This window comes from Heterocephalus glaber, unplaced genomic scaffold, assembly GCF_053883595.1.
Source record: "Heterocephalus glaber isolate CG9 unplaced genomic scaffold, H.glaber_assembly_v1.0 deba00001582, whole genome shotgun sequence".
Classification (NCBI taxonomy): domain Eukaryota; kingdom Metazoa; phylum Chordata; class Mammalia; order Rodentia; family Bathyergidae; genus Heterocephalus; species Heterocephalus glaber.
In genome coordinates this window covers 75,176-92,666 of record NW_028258362.1, presented here as the reverse complement: position 1 = coordinate 92,666, position 17,491 = coordinate 75,176, and the positions used below count along the sequence as shown (strand labels likewise).

Sequence of the window (17,491 nt, the reverse complement as noted above, 5' to 3'; positions counted from 1 at the left end):
AATTTGAGGGATCTAATTTTTTTCAGTTCTTTATATATTCTAGATACTATTCATTTGTCTGAGGAACAGCTGGTAAACTTTTTTTCCTACTCTGTGGGTTGTGTCTTCACTCTGTGGGTTGTGTCTTCACTCTGTTGGTGGTTTCTTTTGCTGTGCAAAAGTTTTTTAATAAGATGAGATCCCAGTTGTTGATTCTTTGTGATAATTGCTGTGCAATTGGGGTTTTGTTGATAAAGTCTTTGCCTACACCAGTGTCTTCAAGAGTTCTATGTATTCTATCTTCCAGCAGATTTAGTGTTTCTGTTTCAATATTTAGATTTTTTATTGATTTTGATTTGAATTTAGTGCATGGTGAACGATACGGGTCTAGTTTTAATCTTCAGCATGTGGAAAGCCAGTTTTTCCAGCACCATGTATTAAAGAGGCTATCTTTCCTCCAGTGAGGGTGTTTGGCTCCTTTGTCAAAGATGAGGTGGCTGAGTGTGTCTGGAGTTGTTTCTGGATCTTCTAATCTGTTCCACTGGTCCCACTGAGAGAGGGTAAACAATTTGCCCACAGGCACCAAGCTAGTAAACAGCAGGGGACTGGATTTTGGTAAGCAATGTTCTTGGTGTGTGGCCTGGATCCCTGGCACCCCACCAAGCTGCCTCTTGTATCAAGGCTGATGAGGCACATGAGGGGCCTCTCACTTGGAGACGCATTGTCTAACTGAGCAGACACAGACACAGGAGAACCAGCAGTACTGGGCCCACAGAGGGGCACTCAGGGTAGAACAGAAGGTTTGATTTTTAATTTTTTTTTTTTTTTTTTTTGGTACCGGGGATGGAACTCCAGTCCTTGTGCTTGCAAGGCAGGCGTCGGCACCGCTAAGCTAAATCCCCGGCCAGATCTTTAATTTAAAAATAAATTTTTTTGTAAAATTGATTTACCTAAAATTTATTGGTCTTAATAATTTTGATTGTACAATTCAGTGGCATTAAGTACATTTACACTGTTGTGCAACCATCACTTTACCATCCATTTCCAGAGCTTTTACCACCAAGTTCCCCAGCCTCTAGCAACCATTACTTTATTTTCATCCTCTGTGAGTTTGACTTTCCTGGGAAGCTCATATAAATGGAATCACACAGTACTTGTCCTTTTTTTGCCTGGCTTATTTAATTTAGCACAATGTCTTCAAGGTTCATCCATCTGTCAGGATTTCCATCTTTTTAAGCCTGAATAATTTCATTGTACTAATATATCACATTGTAAAATATATTTATCTGTTGATAGATGTTTAGTTTGCTTCCACCATTTGGCCATTGAGAATAATGCTGCTACGACTCTGGCAGCACAAATATATGTTGAATCCCTCCTTCCAATTCTTCTGTGTGTGTGTGTGTGTGTATATCCAGTAGTAGAATTCCTGGATCATACAGTAATTCTAATTTTATTTGAGGGACCACCATACTCTCTTGCATCGTGGTTGCACCATATAATAATAGGCGTGGGTACAAGTTTCTCCATAGCCTCATCAAAGCATGCTTTTTTTTCCAAATATATCTAACAGTCATCCTAATGCATGTGAGGTGGTTTGGCTTAGGCTCACAGACTGTTAAATGAGCCATGTGATATAAATAACATTCTGGTGTCAACAGTGGAATTGTACTCCAACAGGAGCAATCGTGGGAGACTAGACTATTGCTATCTATAACATCTATGATATGAACTTTCAGTCAGGCTTGCAACTTTTTTTCTCCTTTATAGAACTGATATCTGAAATTCTCAAGGAATTGAGTGAAAAGCTATCTATGCCTTCATTGATTGGTTACAAGTATTTTTTCATCACCTGCTTTCAATGTCTAATACAGGGTGCACACAAAGAACCTTCAGAGAAAGGATCCCATACTTACAGTCCCACTGTTTTATCTGTGTACACTGCAAAGTCAGCTGGCTGAAGCTAACGTTACTGTGTTTACTATTTAAGATCAAATAGGATATACAGAAATTCTTTCACATTAGCCACCAGATAGGGCTGTTTCCTGTTTAAAAGCCCCAAATAGTGTGCACTTTTGTTGGCTACCATGCACAATATGATGGGAGGACAGATGGAAGGAGTGGGAGAGAAGAAAGTGGGTCGGGTGGGAGAGTGGCTGGCTCACTTGTTATTCCAACAATCCGCAGCAGCAGACCCAGCCCCAGACAGTGACATCACCCTGAAGCTGTGCAGAGACCTCTACTCTGTTTGCTGGGCTGGGCTGTACAGTATACACAACAGCTGGGCTGCAATTACCACTGGCACAAATGGCTTTCATTTCAATAAACTGGCTTGATTTCCTAAAGAAACATTTATTTGGCATAAGAAGTCCTGAACTATTTTTAAAAGGATGCACATGTAAACACTGTATTAAAGCTTCTCAGCGTGCTCCTCGTCTGCTGCGATACTGTGTGTGTAGGGAGGTCGTCACCCAATTTCAGGCCGTGGACTTTCCCTTGCACTTAACGCAGCACAGGCGAGATTTACAGTGCACCTGTGTGGGCTCCCATTCCTGCCCTCGGTCCACCCTTTTCTTGCTTACTCTCCAGAGTTCTACTTACCTTCAGTTCATCAAATACCAAAACCAAATATAAAACCATCAAGACTCTGGAATACGTAAGCACAGAGTTTTCCCACAGTGATAGGAGCAAGGTTTAAAGAAGTTGCTACACCAATACACAACCCATCTGCTAAAGTCAGAGGAGTCCTTTTGCCCTTGCTTTAACCATTCCTTTAGTCAGTCTTTAAAAGGACATTATGATTAAACACACCAAGAGACCACTGCCTGTAGAAGATCTGTTTGATTATAACTTTTGTACGCAGTTGTGAAATACAGAAGCTAGCTACCTTAAAGTGGAAAATGCAGTTTTCAGGGTTAACAAAACAACACAATCTACCAGCTCATTCAAAAAATCATCTCTAAAACTAAAGAGCACAAGTTGATACTTACGCCTTGCGACAGGCCAGCCCTGAGAATTCCAGGCCAACGAAAGAAAAGGAAAAATGCAAGACGCATCCTGATAGTTAATCATGGCTATCTAAGCAAGGAAAAAAATATTCCATAAGAAGTGGATGAGTGCTTTAAGTTTTGCTTTTTAAACAACTGTTTGGAGGACATAGAAAAGTGCCACGCCATAGCCAAATCTAACCTCAGGAAAACAGAACCAGGTTCTCCACAGGTCCATCAGTAGCTGCCCCTGCAGAGTGGAAAAGTAGCCATTGCTCAATTAGTCCTCATGGACTTTCGTTGGAGGGAATGGTTAGACTTATTATTTCCATCTCATAGCGACGTTTCCCTTTGTTGATGGATAAATGTTCTGTTTACCATGAAAAACATTACACAGCCATGGCCTGACATTAATATTCTTTTGAAATGACACAGAGCTTTCTGAATTTTATTATAATATATGCTATATTATGCTATAATATATGTATATAATATACATAATATATGTGTATATATGTATATAATATACAATATATGCTATATTACAATAGCATGCTTCATATGCGACAACAAAAATATTCTAATGCTCAAGAACATAAATAAGTATCTTAGTAGAGTCAGAATACTTAGGTTCAAATCTCAGCCATGGTATTTATCTGCTCTGTGACTTGAGCAGATTACTTAAGCTTTCTAAGTCTACATTTCCTCATTTTTAAATGGAGATAATACCAGTGGCTTGCCTATGGGATTAAATAAGGTAAGACCTATAAAGCACCTGGCTCTGTGCCTGATCAGAGTAAGTGTAAAATAAATGCTACTGCTTTTATTACTAACCAATTCAAATCAGATGTGAAGATTTCTCAGAGACATGCTTGGGATTCCATAAGAGAAGATAACAATTACTGGATGCAGTCTCCAGCTCCACTACCACCAAACAACAAATAAGCAAACATTCCCCCCCAAATAACAATAGAGAAAACCACACACACACACAAGAAAACAGTTAAAAAGAACCATTTCTGGTCTAGTACTTAGAAAAATTAATTATACATGCACACACACAGATGGTAGGACGTTACAGTGAGTATACATCTACCTCAATCTTCACCTATGGTTACTGTTATTATTGACATTATACACAACTGAATCCTCTTGAGTTTTACTTTTTTTCCTAAATCATTCCTAAAATAAAAGAAAGAAAAGAGAAAATAAAGCAAAGGAGTCAGGATTTCAAGGAAGGTCAGGCAAGTTTTCATGATGCCATACAGACATTGTGGCAGAAAGAAGGAACAAACAGAAAAAGATGACAACTCCACTTTCCAACTGTATACACATATACACACTTCCCTTAATGCTTCTGGCAAGCCTGCTGTGGGCAGCAACCTTTATTCAGCGGGCACCCCTTCTCTGCACTATGAGGGAAATGAGATGCCTGTGTCCAACTCTGCTTGCCGGATTCAGTCCCTCTCTGGTCACCTGGGGAGCTGGCCACCTGCACTGAGTTGTGGGCTCCTGCACACTCTTCTTTACTAACACACAGTCAATGCATTTCTCAGGGTAAATATTAACATCTTTATCTTACTTCTCCTGGACCCCATCTTCAGAACCACAAATGGAGACATGACCTTCTACCATAGTAGTATAATTGTTTCATAATAATATGTGAAGAAGAATTCAGGGCAAGGGACTATCTTAGTGATTCTCTTAAAGAAGGGTATAATCTGTTTTAAATGGAGATAGTAATATCATTGAACAAAATAACCAATAAACCATTTTTAAAAGTAAACTGATGATTGCTTCTCAGCCTTTTGGCTAAGATCAAGTGTAGTATTTGTTCTTATCAGTTGAAAAGTAAACTGGTAGTTTGTGAAAAGGCAGCAGCAGTTCATTAAACAACAAAAGGGTGGGACCCAGGGTATCTGAAAAGTTAGGCATTTCCAACTTGCAGGGCCCCTGTGATCTGATTAGCAATGTAGGAAAAATAGCACCTGTTCTGCCAACCTTATAGCTTGGGGAGAATGCAGTGAAATACAGAGTTATCACTATTCTTTGTCTAGCAAGCCTTCACAGACCAGGGAACAGTCACCTCCTCATAAGAGTTCCAGCTTTTGCTTCTCAAAAGGTACTTTTTCGCATGACCAAGAAGGTAGGCAAGACTCTTTTCTAAATTTTCAAAGTTAGCTGCAAATGGCTTTCTGATTGCTCTTGGGCATTATATTCATGAATCAACATGAACCAATTTCAAAGTCCTCCACTAATCATAACTTATGAGGAATTGACTTTTATAAAATGCCTGCACTATCAACTCTCATAAATATTGCTCTACCTTTCAAACTTACTTCAGACTTCACAAAGAGCTCTTGCATTTATTTCTCCATATAATAATGCTTTGATATGATCTGTAGGTATTATCATAAATCTCATTTTGCCAAAGAGGCAGGTCATCATCTTGACCTGGGAAAAGTCCTCAGGGCCCCTCAGTTCCATGGCACAGACTACCAAACAGGATCTGATGGGCTACTTTCCCAACTTAAGAGGTAAAAGAGAGAAGTTAATTCAGACATACAGAGGATCTCTGGGGATATCAAGTCCTAACTGTCCTGTGGAGGCACTACTGAAGGCAGGTGGAAAATGGTCCCTTTTCTTCTCCTACACTGATTAGTCCTGACAAAGTTGTGCTGGCCGACAGGGTGGTAATCTGGCCCAGTGTGCCTATCTTCTGTCTTCTGACACGGGTGCCAGCAGGGCCTCCACTGTGCTGTGAGATTCTCCCTGCCAATGCCCGTCCAGCCCTGAAGACAGGTCTGAGAGAGCTTTGCTGATTTTCAGTTCACTCACTGGCCAATGACTGGCTCCAAAACACATGCTCTTCTTTTCACAACAAACATTCCATATAAAAATGAAACCATCTAGGGCCGGGGATTTAGCTCTGTGGTTCCGGCGCCTGCCTCGAAAGCGCAAGGTTCCGAGTTCGATCCCCGGTACAAAAAAACAAACAAACACACACACACACACACAAAATGAAAGCATCTAGAAATGACAGCAGATCAAAGATGAAAGCATGGCTGGGTGACTGACAGTGTATTCCAAGATTCTGGCCCAAGAGAAAGGAGTTTGAATTTAAAGAATCACACTTCAATCAAAAGAGTAAGCTTAATGTTAACAAATACGTGGTTCTGAGTCAGGTACTAACTAGTCTGCCTCTCATTCTCCCTGATGAACCATTTTTAGAGCATGAAGGCCAAAGAGCTGGTAAGAGTCCTTGGCATGCATAAAATCTGGAAGCCTGATTTACCTGAATGGGACTCAATTCCCATAGCTGGAGCTACCTGGTATTACTAGTACTATGCTTATTTGGTTTTTATATGTTTTTTAGCATAAAAGAAAGAACATTCTAGACAGCTAGTGTGGTGTCAGAGTGTACTCCCAGGAGCACCTGTGTCAGAGTCACCTGGCTGATTATTAAAGTGCAGATGTCTGGACTCCCTCCCGAGCTGGCTGAGTCAGAATGGCTCAGTTCTCATGCCTTTTGATGGGTGTGAGAACTGAAAGTCTGCACTTGAACTGAGTCTATTTCATGACACAATAAAGCTTAAAAGCCACTGCTCTAGACAAATGACATTAAGTTAGGAAAATCAAAAAGTCAAGAGTCTGGGGTTAAGACAAAGAAAAATTACGCTTTTAAAATATGCTTTTAAAAACAGATACCACTGGTAATATTTTTCATCCTTGCAGGTGAAAGAAATGGCCTTTTACTTATAAATAGAGCCAGCGAATGTCCAAATTTAGGATAGACATGGTTGGAAAACAGTGAACTAAGTCTGAAGTAGCTATCAACCCCATCTCAAATAACTCAGCAAGATAAAGAGCTCTGTTTGGGTGTATAATTGTTTTTGTTGTATTGATAGTTTTAAAAAAATTATTATTAAAGGTGCTTCAAGAAAATCACTTCTGGAATTTTGTAACTCAAAAGTGACTTAAGTATAAAGATTTTTTTTTTTTTTTTTCCTTTTTTGGTACCGGGGATTGAACTCCGGTCCTTGTGCTTGCGCAGCAGGCAGTGAAACCACTGAGCTAAATCCCCGGCCCAAGTATAAAGAATTTTTAAAGTTACTTTAAATATATAGCCCTGTTAAACCAAAATTATAGCCCACACTGGACTGATGAAAGAATTAACACATTCCTTAAGGTGTGAGGGAGTCTGATACTCAAGGGACTGGGTAAGTTTTGATCATATGACTTATATACTGCTTTTGACAAGTTACTTTTTAGGAAGATAATAAAACATTCTTGTTTAACAATACTGTACTTCATAAACTCTTGATTAGAAGAAAAAGATTCCAAAAGAGGTTATTAATGCAAACTAGTGTATATTTCAAATGATTTCCAACATTTAGAAAAGTTACCTGAAGCTTTCCCTGTTTTCATTGACAGTTGCTGAGAAACCTGGTCATCCTGGGTTCGTATCCAAGATCTTTGTTTTCGAGGTTTTTTTAACCTTAGGAAAGTTACTTAATTTTCCTTTACTTTCTGTTTTGTACTAGGGATTGAACCAGGGCCTTTGCACTGCACTGTATCTCCAGCCCATTTTTTAATTGTAAACTTTGAGATGGTCTAAGTTGCTAAGCTGTACAGGATGGGCTCCAATTTATGATCCTCTTGCCTCAGCCTCCCAGAGTGCTGGGACTATAGGTATACTATCTTTCTTTTTATATAGTGCAAACTACTGAAAGCTGAACATTGCTTGTTAGTAATGTGTAGGTGTGGGGGGCCTTGACCCCCGCTAGAACTCTTGAGTGCCTTTTACGGACATATCCGGGCCTGCTGCAAATCTACCCGGCAACAAGGAAGTAGCCCCAGTACCCTCCTCTCGCTCCTCCCCTCTAGCCCTACGGTATATATGTTGTAGCAGCTTCCGCAATAAACGAGACTTGATCAGAAACCTGTCTTGTCTCCATCTCTCGTGTCCCCTGTCCCTTCTCATCCTCGCTCCCCCTCTAGGGTCTTCGTTGACTTACCCGCGGGCCGGGACAAGTGGCGCCCAACGTGCGGCCAGAGAACGGGGGATCCAGTGAAGGACGCTGCTCAGGGGCCCTAAGATTAAGATTGAGGAACAAAGAGCACACTCGACACAGGAGAGGCTTGCAATTGACGTAAACCTGCCGTCTTTTTCGCACCTCGGTAAGTTGAGCAGCGATTATGGGACAGGGCATTAGTCAGCACGAATTGTTCGTGCAAGGTCTCAAGGAGACATTACAGGCACGAGGGGTAAAGGTTACAGTCAAACAATTGCTGAAATTTTTTTATTATATTAGAGATCTCTGCCCTTGGTTTCCCGCCAAGGGTACCATTGACGAGAGGTGATGGAAAAGAGTAGGGGAGGCCCTTAAAGATTATTATGCTACTTGCGGACCAGGAAAGGTCCCGATCACTGCATTTTCTTATTGGAATCTTATTAATGACATTATCTCTCAGAAAACCAAAGATCCGGTGGTGGCTCAAGCCATCCAGGTCGGGGAGATAGCTCTCCGATCGGAGGAAGGGTTGATCACTCTCCCTCGGAGTGAGGAGTTTGTAAATACCCTGCGGGACGCCAAGATGGCGCCGAGGCCCGAGCCCCTGCGGGACGCCAAGATGGCGCCGAGGCCCGAGCCCCTGCGGGACGGGACTCCTTCAAAGGATGAAGGAGAAGACTTGATGTCTTTTGATAGCGACGATGACTTAGACAAGGAAAAACAAAATGTTATTGATGAGGGCTTACAGGCGGGCTCTGCCTCTTCCAAGCCTTTTAAAAAAAAAGCTTCGGCGCTCCTCAGCTTCCGCCCCCGCTCTTTCAGCCCCTGCCTCTAACCCCGCCCCGCCTGTTAAGGAGGAACCAGCCTTGTAGCCTTCCCTCCGACACTTCAGAAACCCCCCCCTTCCCACAGAACGGTCCGGGGGAGGCTGACTGGACCAATCTTGAGGAGGAGGCAACCAGATATCGCAATCCTGATTGGCCACCCGTAGTTCAATGTCCGCCTCCTTATCTTCCAGAACCCAACACTCCCATTGCGCCCGCTTTGACATGCCCTGTTGTTGATCCCCAAAAGGAACTCTGGGACAAAATAGAATTTCTAAAAAAACAGATAAGGTTAGAAAAGGAACATCAAGACCTTATTACCCAGCTTGAAGGCTTAAGAACAGGCAAAGCCCATAAAAATGTCCGTAGAAAAGACACCCTTAAGCCACGACCCCCCATTAGAGGGGCGACCCCCAGGGTGCCATCTGGATCAAGGGTACCCCTAAAACTTGAAACTGTGGAAGTCTTTCCTGTAACTGAGACTGCTGACGCACAGGGACAGGCGTGGAGACACCATAGTGGTTTTGATTTCAAGGTTATTAAAGAACTTAAAACGGCCGCAGCTCAATACGGGGCCACTGCACCTTACACCATGGCTATTCTAGAATCGGTGGCAGAAAATTGGCTCACCCCAATTGATTGGCAGACTCTGGCCCGTGCCACCCTTACAGGAGGTGATTATTTATTATGGAAATCTGAATATATTGAAAATTGCCGAGATACTGCTAGACACAATGCTCAGGCGGGTAATGGTTGGATACTTGATATGCTTCTAGGGGATGGGGCCTATGCTACCAACGATCAACAGATGCAATTTGATGTGGGGTTATATGCCCAGATTCAGACCGCAGCCACTAGAGCCTAGAGAAAGCTCCCTTCTAAAGGGGATGTGAGTACTTCTCTCACCAATATCCGACAGGGGCCTGATGAGCCCTTCGCGGATTTTGTTCACCGCCTGCTCACAACAGCGGGTCAGATTTTTGGGAACACAAAAACCGGGACAGATTTTGTTAAACAGCTTGCTTTTAAAAATGCTAATGCTGCTTGCCAGGCCGCCATCCGCCCTTATAAAAAGAAAACTGATCTCTCAGGTTACATTCGCCTTTGCTCAGAAATTGGGACTGCCTACCAACAGGGACTTGCCAGGGCTGCCGCCATGCAGGGTTACACGGTCAAACAGTTTTTGTCGCTTTGTCACACCGCCCGGGTAACAAATGTTTCCGGTGCGAGACAACGGGTCATTTTGCCAAAGAATGTCAGGCCCCTAGGACGTCGGCCCCTAGGGCCACACCTCCGGGGCCTTGCCCTCGATGCAATAAAGGGAGACATTGGACAAATAAATACAAGTCCATGACTGACGCTCAAGGCTGGCCCCTCCCGCTTGTCCATAACCCGGACCAGGGAAACGGGAAAGGGGGCCAGCCCCGGGCCCCCACACCCAAACAAATTTACGGGGCGCTCAATTTTGCTCCAGCAAACAACAATCCATTCCAGACCTCTTCAGAGCAACAACGAGAAGTGCCGGACTGGACCTCAGTTCCACTGCCCACACAGTATTGACTCCAGAAATGGGGATACAGGCCCTTCCGACAGGGGTCTTTGGGCCCCTGCCTAAGGAAACCTTTGGGCTTGTAATAGACAAAAACAACAGCACTATAGATGGGCTGCTGATCTACCCGGGGGTGATTGATAGTGATTATTCCGGAGAGATTAGAGTTATGGTTTCTTCCCCCAAAGTCATTAACACCATTCAATCAGGCCGAAGATTTGCTCAATTGTTACTCCTTCCCCTTCTCTCTACCTCTAATAAGGCTCTTAACAATGCCCGAGGCAGCCAGGGATTCGGCTCATCCGATGTCTACTGGTCGGAGATGCTTTCAGCCCAGAAGCCTCTCATGACCTTGTGGTTGGATGGGAGACAATTTTCTGGATTGGTAGACACTGGTGCTGATGTAACTCTCATCAAGGGAAAAAATTGGCCTCAGGCATGGCCATTAAAAGACACCCTCACCCATCTCAGGGGTATAGGTCAGAGTCAAAATCCTAAACAAAGTGCCAAAGATCTGACCTGGAGAGACCAAGATGGTAATCAGGACACCATTCAACCTTATATCATCTCAGGGTTACCCATTAATCTATGGGGGAGAGACCTATTATCACAAATGGAGATGATTATTTCTAGCCCTAATAAAATTGTCACTACACAGATGTTTAAAAATGGGTACATTCCAGGCAAAGGGCTAGGTAAACACTCTACAGGTATTGTACAGCCCATTGAGCCAGTCCTTTGTAGCTTCAGCTATTCAGGCCGTACGTAAATCTTGGGCCCAAATGTATGTTATACACTATATGGATGTCACACATTACCCTAAATTTGGAAATTTTAAATATATACATGTCAACATTAATACATATAGTGGATTTGTATTTGCCACCCTACAATCCGGGGAGGCTACTAAACATGTAATTGCCCACCTTCTAGTTGCCTTCTCAGTACTTAGATGTCCACAACAAATTAAGACAGACAATGGTCCAGGCTATGCCAGTTCTGGCTTCTCAAAGTTTTGCAAACAATTAGACATAACACACATAACGGGAATCCCATATAATCCACAGGGACAAGGCATTATAAAAAGAGCCAACCTCACACTCAAACTTACATTAGATAAAATAAAAGGAGGGGAATGGTACCCTATCAAGGGGTCACCTAGAAACCTGATATCACATGCACTATTTATTCTTAACTTCTTAAATTTGGATGCCAAAGGTTTATCTGCAGCCAATCGTTTCTGGCAACCAGAGACGCAACGACAATTTGCCTCGGTGATGTGGAAAGACCCCCTGGACCACTCATGGCACGGGCCCGATCCTGTACTTATCTGGGGCCGAGGATCAGTGTGTATTTACTCCAAGGAAATGAAGTCAGCCAGGTGGCTCCCAGAATGCCTAGTAAAACAAGTCGATAGGCGTGCTGATGATGCCGATGACCTGACATTGTCCAATCTTAACCAGTTAACAACGGCGCCTACAATTACAATCTAATAATCATCAAGAGTATAGTATAATTCAATTTGGTTAGTTATATTTGGGTGCACCCTAATTTTATACACTGTCTTATATGTTTGTCTATTGTCTGTTGTTTGTGTTCGTACAGTTGAGCTCAATATGTTCCTTCCCTTTCATAGGATATTCGCCTATTGTTAAATTGATTTACAGATAAATATGACTGAATTAAAGACATGCCTTCCTTTCCAGGTTGTTAATGGATCAAAGTACCATTGGAATTTATGTTGTGAAAGTAATGTGCATTACAAGCAATAATCAATTTGCAATTGACAGTTACAAAATAGGAAGATATAGACTCTTGTTTGTCAAAATGACTTAAGATGGGGACTCCCTTTGATGAATATAGAAGTGGCCACCCAGAAAATGATTATTCTGGTCTTAATTCATTAAAGGGACCCCCTAGTAAATTTTATATTATATAATCTTATGGGAGACATATCACAATGAATATTATCTAAATATGTTATAAATTGATTGTATTGGTTGTCCTTGATATTTAAGCACTGAATATGTTGTTACAAAATGTTTATATTGGTTAAGTTCTGAATATGTTATTGTAGTATGTCCACATTGGTTATCTTCAAAAGCTTAATCAGGTTAGCCTAACTCTCTTATCTACAGCCCAGCCTTGTTTACATCGCAGGATGAAATTTTGCTTACAGGTTAAAGAGATGACATCCCTGAATCTGTTGCATGGTCTGTTGCTGTTCCTGGCCACCACAGGCCCCAATCCATATATCTGATGGTGGTGGGCCTTCAGATCAGCTCAGGGAAGAGCGAGTACAAAAACTACTTGAGACTATCATCCAAGAGATGTATCCCTCCCTAAATTATCATCCACTGGTCCTTCCCAAACCTCGAGGCCCAGACCCTGACGCCCAAACTCTGAGTGTCCTAGAGGCCACTTATCATTTGATCAATACATCCAACCCCGCCTTTGCTGCGGATTGTTGGCTATGCTTGACTCTTGACACACCCCTGCCCCTCGCCTTGCCAGTTGTCGACCAAACTGACTATGCCAACAGTTCTAGTTACAATTGCAGTTTTTCTCTGCCCTTCAGGGTCCAGCCAGTACAGTTCAATGCCTCAGTTTGTTATCTAAATTCGGGCCACAACAATAGCTTCGATATATGTGTTGGAGTCCAAAATTTCTTTCTCTGCTCGGTAGTGCTTAATGGCCCTGCCGCCATTTGCCCTGCCCCGGGTCACGTGCTCGTCTGTGGAGGGAGCTTGGCATTCATCTCCCTCCCCACTAATTGGACTGGGCTGTGCGTGGTGGCGACTGTCCTCCCGGGCATCTCCCTTGTTCCTGGAGATGAGCCAGTGCCCTTGCCCAGCTTTGACTATATCGCTGGGCGACATAAAAGGGCCATCTCACTGGTCCCCTTGCTCGTGGGGCTAGGGGTGTCCGGCGCCCTTGCCACTGGCTCTGCTGGCGTTGGGGTGGCGTTACACTCCTATGCCAAATTATCCAACCAATTGATTAATGATGTTCAAGCTCTCTCCAACACTCTTACAGATATACAAGATCAGATCGATTCCCTGGCTGAGGTGGTCCTTCAAAATAGAAGGGGTCTGGACCTCCTCACAACAGAACAAGGAGGGATTTGCATAGCCTTAAACATTGCTGTTTCTATGCCAACAAATCTGGGATCCTCAGGGAAAAATTCGCGAACTTCAAGAAGATTTAAACAGAAGACGACAAGAACTCATTCAAAATCCCCTTTGGACTGGCCTCAATGGTTTTCTCCCCTATCTCCTCCCTTTGTTGGGGCCTCTATTGGGTCTACTCTTGCTCATTTCTTTAGGGCCCATACTTTATAACAAAATCGTGGCCTTCCTAAAAGCCCAAATCAAGGCAATAAAAACAGCGCCCATACAGGTCCATTATAATCCGTTAGCCATGGCTGATCAGGATGAGTACCTGGTGAGAGGGCTGGCAAGCCAATGACGGGCAACTGAGCAAGCGTGCCATGCTGTAAAAAGGCCCTTGTGTGCCGCCTAAGACAGGTGCCAGAGCATTGATTCTCTGGTTAACCGATGACGGGTAAGGTGCACGGTGCAGACACGTATGTTGCTCTGACCCAAGACAGGCTCAGCCCCCGCAGGCTTGGCTCTCCTGACGCCTTTCTTATAATTATAATTTTAAAGGGAGGACCTGTGGGGGGCCTTGACCCCCGCTAGAACTCTTGAGTGCCTTTTACGGACATATCCGGGCCTGCTGCAAATCTACCCGGCAACAAGGAAGTAGCCCCAGTACCCTCCTCTCGCTCCTCCCCTCTAGCCCTACGGTATATATGTTGTAGCAGCTTCCGCAATAAACGAGACTTGATCAGAAACCTGTCTTGTCTCCATCTCTCGTGTCCCCTGTCCCTTCTCATCCTCGCTCCCCCTCTAGGGTCTTCGTTGACTTACCCGCGGGCCGGGACATGTAGGTACCCAATAAATGTTACTTCCATATTCACCTCACTGTTTATGCACAGCAGGCAAAATCAACTAGTCTTTTATACTTTATGGGAATTCCAGGAATGTTTGGAAATTAAGGGTTAAAATACTATTTTCTTCGTAAAATAGAAGCAATCGGGATTAGTGCATAAAATAATGTGAGAGTTAACTGTCAGTTCTTATGGCTAAAAACTAATTTTGAATAGAAAATCACCTTTATCTTTCTTAATTTAGATGAAAAGTCTGATTCCGAGGATTAAAGTTAGTAAAGAGCAATAGTAACCCCAAAGATCATAAGGATGCCCCCTTATATTACCAGCTTTTACTCAACAAGACCCTAAACTAAAATGACCTACTTACTCCCTGAGAGGCAAAACGTTGACTGTGCATGTAGATCATTAAATTGGACTGTAAACTATATCAAAGGCTGACACTTTCAAAATGATCTAATGATTAACCGGGATTGTCCAACATATGGTTACAAGAGAATTTAGCACATCTTTATTATTACGCATTCCTAAAGAAATGTTTATTATTAAAATAGTTTCTAGAGAAACATTTGTACATATGTTCCATTAAGTATTTATGTATTACAAGGAGAAAAATCACCTTTCTCCTGCTTCCATCCTCAGTAGGACAATCTATTCATTGGCTACAGCTTAAGAACCAGGGACCCAGGCTGGGGATTTAGCTCAGTGGCATCACGCCTGCCTCACAAGCACAAGGTTGCGAGTTCAATCCCTGGTACCACACACACAACAAAAAAAACCCCAGGTACCTGCCAGGCAGGAGGTGGGAGAGGTATAAAAGTGAAGGAGACACAAAGCTTGCCTTTGAAAAGCTCATAGTTCCGGATGGCAAGAGGAGGTCTATAAACAAATATAACAATAAAGACAAGTTTGTATAAAGTACAATGAAGGGCATAAGAAAAGGCAAAATGGATTTGCTTGAAAGATTTGGTCAAAGCTCAACTGAAGACAAGATAGTTTAGCTAAGACTTAAAAATAAGCAAAAATGAAAAGCTGAGAGGCAAGAAGAGAAGGGTAGTAGAAAGAGGGACAGCACACCAGGCAGACAGGATAACATGCAAAAGAGATGGAAGAGGTAGGGATGTGCCCATGCTTAGGGCTTGGGAAGACAAGGATGGGGTGAAGTCAGGCTGAAAGGTCATGGCCATTCTGATCAGTGTTGTGCTTTAGTATGTCTAGATGTTTCCCCAAAGCTAGACAGAGTCATTTACATATCTTAAAAATGTCTAGTAGAGGACATGTATCAGATTTATTAGTATAGTCTTGGGATCATGTGGTGAAGAGAAATTTGGGCCTGGAGGCAAGGTGACCTGTTGTGTGTTCACTGCAGTGTCTTCTAGGTAGAGAAACTATGGAGCTTAAATTAGAATAGTAGTGCCCAGAATGCTGAGGAAGGTGGATCTGGGTAATACTCAGAACACAGACTGACATGCAAGTAGAGGATGGAGGGAAAGAGGTATGATTCAGTTGTTAGCTTGGGTGGTAAGTGAACTAACACTGTCACCACAGAAGCTGAGGATAGATTTTGAGAAATAGGTTTGAATGAGAAGACATTGCAGAAGGTTCAGGAAGCAAGGGGCTGTGCAGCTACGAAGGTCTGACCACACAAGATGGCTCGCCTGGAGACAGCCCTGTAGGAGGAAGAATGTGCCTACAGCTTAGAAAGGAGAGGACTAGGAAAACACACCCAGAAGTCCTCATCATTTGTATCCATGACCGCAAACCTTTCAGAGACCAAGTGCCCAAACTGCAACCCAAAACCCACTTATTTATCACAAAGTGCCAAGACTGCAATTAAACCTGAATACTGAGGTTTTAGTTTAGAAAAAACAACTCTACATTAACACCTTTTGTCTTAAAAGAAAAATATAATAACACATGTGCCATAGGTTCGCCACCACTGATCTATATGATAAGAGAGTGAAGCCATGGTACAGAGAATGGATGGGAAAACAGTGGATTACAAGTATTGGAGAGCTAAGTGAATCTGTGGTACCTCTACTACATGGACTTGGCCACAGTCATTAAACATGATCATAATGCAGGCTATGATGCAATACAGGAAAAGGGCTTGATCTGTTCACTTTTAAAAGATCAGAGGATTCATATAGCAATATAAGCACCTCTCAAAAACACTGGAATGCTTGTGCTGGGCCTGGTGGTACACACTTATAATCCCAGCACTGAAGCAGGGGATCGCTGCAAGTTCCAGGTCAGCATGGGCTATATAGCGAGACCCTGTCTCAAAAAACCAAATCAACACACACACACACACACACACACACACACACTACACTGGGTGAAAGAAGTCAAACACAAAAACAAACATAATTTATATGAAATTCTGAAATAGACAAAACTAACCGATGGCAGTAAAAATCAGATCAGCATTTGCTTCTGGGGGGGATAAAGAGGAACCAATAGAAAGGATAAAAAGGTGCACAAGGGAGTTTTCTGGGGTCACAGAAATGTTCTATTCCTTGCTAAGGGTGTAGGTTATGTGAGTATATATGTTTGTCATAACTGATGGAATAAGAATCCATTATGCATAAATTATACCTTCATTTAAAACATCAGAATATAAAGTTGTACACATTCATTTAAACAAAGACAAGGGACTATGCATATAAAAGTTATGTCAGGGTAGTGGAGCTATGGGCTATTCTTGCTTAAAATCTTTCTTTTAATACATTCTTCTTAAATAAAAAGGAACCTGAAAACCACAGACGCCAATAAATACTTATCAATTACCAATGAGAATGGAAGGCCTATTATAATTTTTTCCCAGTAGTAAGCAGGAAAGAATCTCTGCATTAAGGACTTTACTATCTGAAGATAAGGGAGACAGACACAAGATCAGTAAATAAACCAGTTTAAAATATCCAGGGATGACTGCAGCAAGGGGAGTGTCCTGGTTTTAAGGAGACTGAGTGAGAGGTTTCCAGAAGAGCTTTTGCAGAAGCAAGTAGTGAATCATCCTGTAGGGGTGTGGCTCAGATGGCAGAAGCAGGCAGGGTGCATCTGCAATGAGCTGGCTTAATTTGGTAGGAAGCACACGCATCAGGGAAATGAGAAGGTCAGTCAATGGTAGGGATGGACAGAGGGCCTGTATTATAGTTTGTGCCCAAAACCTCATGAAGTCTTAG

The 17,491-nt window shown here is 42.7% G+C and overlaps 1 protein-coding gene, 1 long non-coding RNA gene and 1 pseudogene across 4 annotated transcripts in view; 2 read left to right on the top strand and 1 right to left on the bottom strand.

Annotated features, from left to right (window-relative positions):
* The window catches only part of LOC147823442 (microtubule-associated tumor suppressor 1 homolog), a 46,635-nt gene that overhangs the window by 14,492 nt on the left and 14,652 nt on the right, over window positions 1–17,491 (bottom strand). The gene's annotated exons all lie outside the window — the stretch shown is intronic.
* LOC147823444 (U2 spliceosomal RNA) lies at window positions 4,759–4,867 on the top strand (annotated as a pseudogene).
* LOC147823443 (uncharacterized) lies at window positions 7,422–14,210 on the top strand. Its single transcript, XR_015443875.1, has 2 exons — window positions 7,422–8,147; window positions 13,391–14,210. It is a non-coding gene; the product is annotated as an uncharacterized LOC147823443 (long non-coding RNA).